General features: G+C 35.4%; 1 protein-coding gene across 4 annotated transcripts in view; it reads right to left on the bottom strand.

The window, feature by feature from the left end:
* Window positions 1-5,735, bottom strand: part of LOC107693426 (probable G-protein coupled receptor 153) — a 50,778-nt gene extending 45,043 nt beyond the window's left edge. For 3 of the 4 annotated variants that reach the window (XM_016492817.1, XM_016492815.1, XM_016492818.1), the window contains exon 1: window positions 5,443-5,735. The gene's annotated coding sequence lies outside the window, so the exon portion shown is untranslated. Of the gene's footprint in view, window positions 1-5,429 lie in introns of all 4 variants that reach the window. The other variant, XM_016492816.1, reaches the window with a different exon arrangement.
* Window positions 5,736-5,774: the final 39 nt, after the last annotated feature.

The raw sequence follows: 5,774 nt of genomic DNA, 5'->3' as shown, positions 1-5,774 counted from the left end.
GGGTCACGACGAGGCGTTCCCCATAGCGACCCCTAGAGGACGCAGTTCGAAGTTCCCATGAAAGGGAACTGTATTGCATATGGTCATTTTTATTATGTAAACTGAGCAAGCAGCAAAATGATTATTGAGTGTTCTTTCAAGTAAAAGACTGTTAACTTCAAGCAACAGCATTTAGCTAGTTCTGGAGGTGTTTGTATAGTGTTTGTTGGTTTTCTACTATTTTTTTAAGTACATTTAAAAATATTTTTATACACAAATATTTAAAATATGAAGTGAATTAACTGCCAGGAATGATCTGACCTAATGAAGCATAATGTGCATATGTTTATATTTCTGTGTGAATTAGGGGTTGCACCGACTAATCAACTAGTCGACTTCAATGCTCTGCCATGACGCTTTAAGCTTGACGTCGACTAGTCGCTGGTCCTATAGAGGGCGCAACAGGATAAGAAATCTTTGAAGGACTTCCACATTTACGCTCCGTTTCCAAACAGTTCAAATGACAAATAAATGCATACTCTGAAAGCGCTCCACAAGACATGTGTGATTAGATTACGGGATGCTCGAAATTGAACGGGAGAATGCACGTTTTAAACAGCTTATTGTACAGGTAAATTAATCGCCGTTCTAATCGCTCTCACTAATGCATTCATATTAATGTAATCTTTACTGTGCTGCTTTATCTGTATCTGATTTAAAATGAGCAGAAATCTGTGAGAAATATAACGACTTATAGCGAATATAAAGACAAAAGAACTGATAAAAAAGCTGTTATAGGAGCAACAGCCATGTGGGCAGTGCTGTGTCATATGCCATAGCTGCGCACAAGGTGTTTGTCACAGCTCCAGACTTATTTGTTCATTAATGACATCATCAGCGACTAGTCGACTTCGACTCGACTTTCATCACATAAAAGTCGACTTCAAAAAATCAGAAGTCGTTCAACCCATAGATATGTAATGCACGATGAGCTGAGAGAAAAGTGCTGATTAGCAGGATTTTTTTTCTGTAAAGCACAGCTGTCTAAGATTGCGGCTTTTATGATAGTATTTGAGGCTTTTCCAGTTGCAAGGAATTTTTCACTCAAAAAAACTGAGACTCATCATTGAAACATTAAAAGGAGATGAATCAGAATGTCCAAGCTGGGTTTTTTTCTAACCCTAACCTTAAAGTAAAATGGATGGTTATTCAGCCTGCCAAGCTCCAAAATGGACTAAAAAGCACCTAAGCACCATGATGGCTCCTGAAACCTAATGCTGGCCTTATAGGGAAGAAACACAACTCTCATTTTGCAGATGCATATATTTAAACTAGGTGGGTCATGTGACACACAAGAATGCTGTTTACTATCGATAACATCAAACTTGGCACAATGCATTTGTACATGTCAGTAAAGTAGCACTAACTTCATTATGGTTTCCATTAATATGAGCTCATTAGATAGGAGACTTTATGCTGATATTGGCATGTCATACTGATCTTGTTTGTAAAGGAGCAACAGAACATTTCTGCTGGAGTATAAATGGTCTGCAATGGAAACACTTCACACATAATTGCTGTGTTGAACAAGTTTCCAAAACATAATTAAAGAGAGAATGTCTGACAATGAGCAGACCTGTGAGCAGAGCCGAGGGTACGCCAGGCATCATTTACTCACACACAAGCTTCACTCTATAACAGATATTTTTTTACAACCTCCGCATGTAATAACCTAGAACACTGTCTAACACTTGATGGCTGCTCTGTTAATTCTTCGTTATCAATTAGGAACCTAGGTGTGCTATTTGATAGCAATCTTTCCTTTGAAAACCGTGTTTCTAGCATTTGTAAAACTGCATTTTTCCATCTTAAAATTATATCTAAATTACAACCTATGCTCTCAATGTCAAATGAAGAAAAGTTAATTCATTTGTTTATGACTTCAAGTTTGGATTATTGTAATGCTTTATTGGGTGGTTGCTCTGCGCGCTTAATAAACAAATTCAGCTGGTCCAAAATGCAGCAGCTAGAGTTCTTACTAGAACCAGGAAGTATGACCATATTAGCCCGGTTCTGTCAACTCTGCGCTGGCTCCTTATTGAACATCAAATACATTTTAAAATCTTGCTAATTACTTGTAAAGCCTTGAATGGTGTAGCTCCTCAATACTTGAGCGAGCTCATATCGCATTATAGTGTTTCACATCCGCTGCGATCTCTAAACTTTGGCCATTTGATAATACCTAGAATATCAAAATCAACTGCGGGCGGCAGATCCTTTACCTATTTAGCGCCCAAACTCTGGCACAATCTACCTAGCATTGTTCGGGAGGCAGACACAGTCTGTCAGTTTATATCTAGATTAAAGACCCATCTCTTTAACTTGGCATACACATAATACACTATCGCATTTCTATAATTCAAATCCGTTAAATGATTGTTAGGCTGCATTAATTAGGTCAACCAGAACCGGGAACACTTCCCATAACACCCGATGTACTCGCTACATCATAAGAAGAATGGCATCTACGCTAATATTAGTCTTTTTCATTCTTATTCCGAGGTCACCACAGCCATACGGATCCAGTCTTTATCCAGATCAGATGGTGGATCAGCACCTGGAGACGACCTCTACAGCCCTGAATGTGAGCAGAGACCATGTCAACTAGATGTACTCATCTAAGACAGATCCCCTGCGAAGACCTCGTCACCTTGACAACCGCTGGCATCCAGTTGTATCCAGTACAAGTATCCAGTTGATTATTCATTTTGTTGAAAGATTTTTTAAACACCCTTTTGATTAAATAAACATTAGCAATAAATAAAAAAATAAGCATTAACGAAAGTAAATATTCCCAGTTCTGATGTTACCTTGACTTGAGATATGTTCTACATACAGACCACAGGCTATACTGTTGCATCATTCAAAATAGCAATATTCCATCAGAAACAGAATTACTTTTATTTTGCTCTGCTTAATCAAGACTTTACTGGGAACAGTTAAAACACACACACACACACACAAACCACTGAATAACAAAAAGCTAAATTTAACTGTTTTCTGACTTCATCCCTTCAGCCACATGCTCTCTGTACAAAATGTCATCAGCCTGATGTCAGCGAACCTAGTGCAGATATTAAATTGATCAACAACATTTAACAATGAAAGCACTACTCCCATATAGCTACTGTATAATCATTAATGTTATAACACTTTTTTAAAAACACTGTAATTAAAGCCTTGGCATCAGTCTTTGATGACTCCACATGCTCATTAAAACTAATTTTCAATAGTTCTCAATATAAAATAAACAGAACAACATAACTGGCAGAAATAAAGCTGTATTAGTACATTTTTTAACCTCTGAATGTTAATAATATACTTTAAAAGAACATACTTATTGCAAACTGTGCAAATATACTTAGGGACAAACTGAATGTAGTGTTTCTGTACACGTTAACTGCAATTAAATGAAAATGTATTATTTTTTAAATTGACTGTATATTAAATGTAGTTTAGACTTTAGCTGAAGGTTTTAGTTTTTTTTTTTTTTGACCCACTTAAGTAATAATTCCATTGTCTTTAAAAATATGTTTAAAGTGTACTTCTGAATGTACTGACAGACATTTATGGTAAACTAAAACGTACGTCATTGTCATGTCTTTGAAACTTGGGTAAAACTTTATTTTAAGGTGTCCTTGTTACACATCACATGTACTTAATATTATAATAACAATGAATTATGCATAATTACATGCAAGTAACCCTAACCCTAAGCCAAACCCAAATTCTAACCCTAACCATATAGTAAGTACATGTAGTTAATTAATATTACTCAGTACTTATATGTATAATTACACTGTAACAAGGACAACAAGATAAAGTGTAACCAAAACTTGTCATGTATGTAAATATATTATTAAGTACACAATTGAGTACACATGATGAAGTTGCAATTTAGTACAATTAAAATATATTACTTTAAATAAGTACTTCACATGTTTGATTATGTTAGTCAAAGCATCAAAATAAGTGTATTTCTTTAAAGTATGGCAAATGGCATTAAAACAATGATTTAAAATGTACTTTAAAGAAAAACTTTTAATTTTTAATTATTACAAAGTGCACTATATAAAAATGTACTTAAGTGTTAAACAGTCATGTTCAGTGCATTCTCTTTAAGTACACTTACTGTAAGTGGCCTTTTCTTTCATTATTAAAATTATATTATCTGCAAGTACAGTTAAATATACCTTTAAGATTTGAAGTACTCCACAAATGTACATTCAATACAATTGAGCACACTTCCTTTTCACAACTGTAGGCAGCACTTTATTTTAGCAGTCACCCTGTAGACATGTTGTTGCTTATAAGTAAAGACTAATACATAAATGCATTGCTAATTGTTAGTTCATGGCAGTTAAAGCATTAACTAATTGTAACATGAGACCTTATTGTAAAGAGTTATGACTAATGTTTACATTGTTATATTAGCAAGCCACTTTGGTAAGCATGCTTTGTTTTAAGATAAAATCCACAATGTTAATCTGTACACTTAAAGCCTCGCAAATGTAGCTGTTTATCCAGTAGAAGAAACGTGTTTATAGTTGCATAAATGTTGGTTAGTTCCTAAGTGGCAAAAAATAAATGGTAAATCTTAACGTCTCTTATCTTAATGCTGAAAAAGGTTATCTTAGATTATATCATCTGATCTTGTCATCTTGGATGGATAAACACATAGCTATCCAAAAACATGATTCATGATAGAACAAGATACCAAATTGATTGCTTGCTTGGAATACTAAAGCAGCCAAGTTTCCAAAAAAATTGATGAGGAATATGTAATACCTGATGAGTAATATATTAACACTGACTGTAACGCAGATGATGGCTATAAACGCATCCATTTACGGTCAACTGAAGGAGGGAGCTGATGTCAATGCTTACATTATACGTTTATGATCTTAATGCCATTTGAGACGTCTTAATTGCAAACTGTTAATTATTAGATTGACAAATAACGTGTTTGTGTTTTTGTGCACTGTAGTAGAAATGAGGGATTGTCGCCGATCGTTACAATGCAAATGAAGCAGTTGAATAAACGACATTTGCAGTAATGAATAGTTGACTGCAGTCGTGTAGGTGTTCAGTGTAGCCTGATGTTGTTTGTAATGTGAGCTATGTGATAATGCTGAACTGTATTAAACAAAGCCACTCAACTCACATTTGATCCTATCAGCTTCTTATAGGCTATCGAAAGAACTAATAATTGTTAAATCACGTTAAATGTTTTTTTTTAACCCATCTATTAAAGCAATCTTTAAAACCTCGTGCATTAAATCAAAATGTACGAACATGTTAGGCTTAAATATGCATCATAAACATGACAAACAGGCATCTCCACAGAGACTATGCTGACTGTTTAAGTGGGTTGCGAAAGGAAACGTTACCTTGGTAAACCACCTTTTTGTAGATATCTGTCGATATGTCCAGATTTAAGTGTATTGCTTCTTCATTGTCAACCTCTATTTCCTCAGTTTCGGTTTGTGCGCTATTTTATTCCAAACACGAGAACAGCGCTTCAGAAACGGAAACAATATGGCTAAATGTGGCAGTAACTGTTGAAGAAAGACCACCATTTACGCATCCAGAGGTGAACAGAAGATGAATTCATGGAGGAGAGCGATGAAACAACAATGGTTGTCCGTTATCGCGGCGTCTCATTGAGGTCTTGCTGGAGGAGGAGGATGAATGAGCATCAGATGATGGGAGGCTGGGATCAGGTCTCTCTCTCT

Source organism: Sinocyclocheilus anshuiensis, unplaced genomic scaffold (assembly GCF_001515605.1).
Source record: "Sinocyclocheilus anshuiensis isolate Anshui unplaced genomic scaffold, SAMN03320099.WGS_v1.1 scaffold1562, whole genome shotgun sequence".
NCBI classification, from domain to species: Eukaryota; Metazoa; Chordata; class Actinopteri; order Cypriniformes; family Cyprinidae; genus Sinocyclocheilus; species Sinocyclocheilus anshuiensis.
Note: the sequence above shows the minus strand (reverse complement) of the source record. Positions and strands in the feature narration are given on the sequence as shown.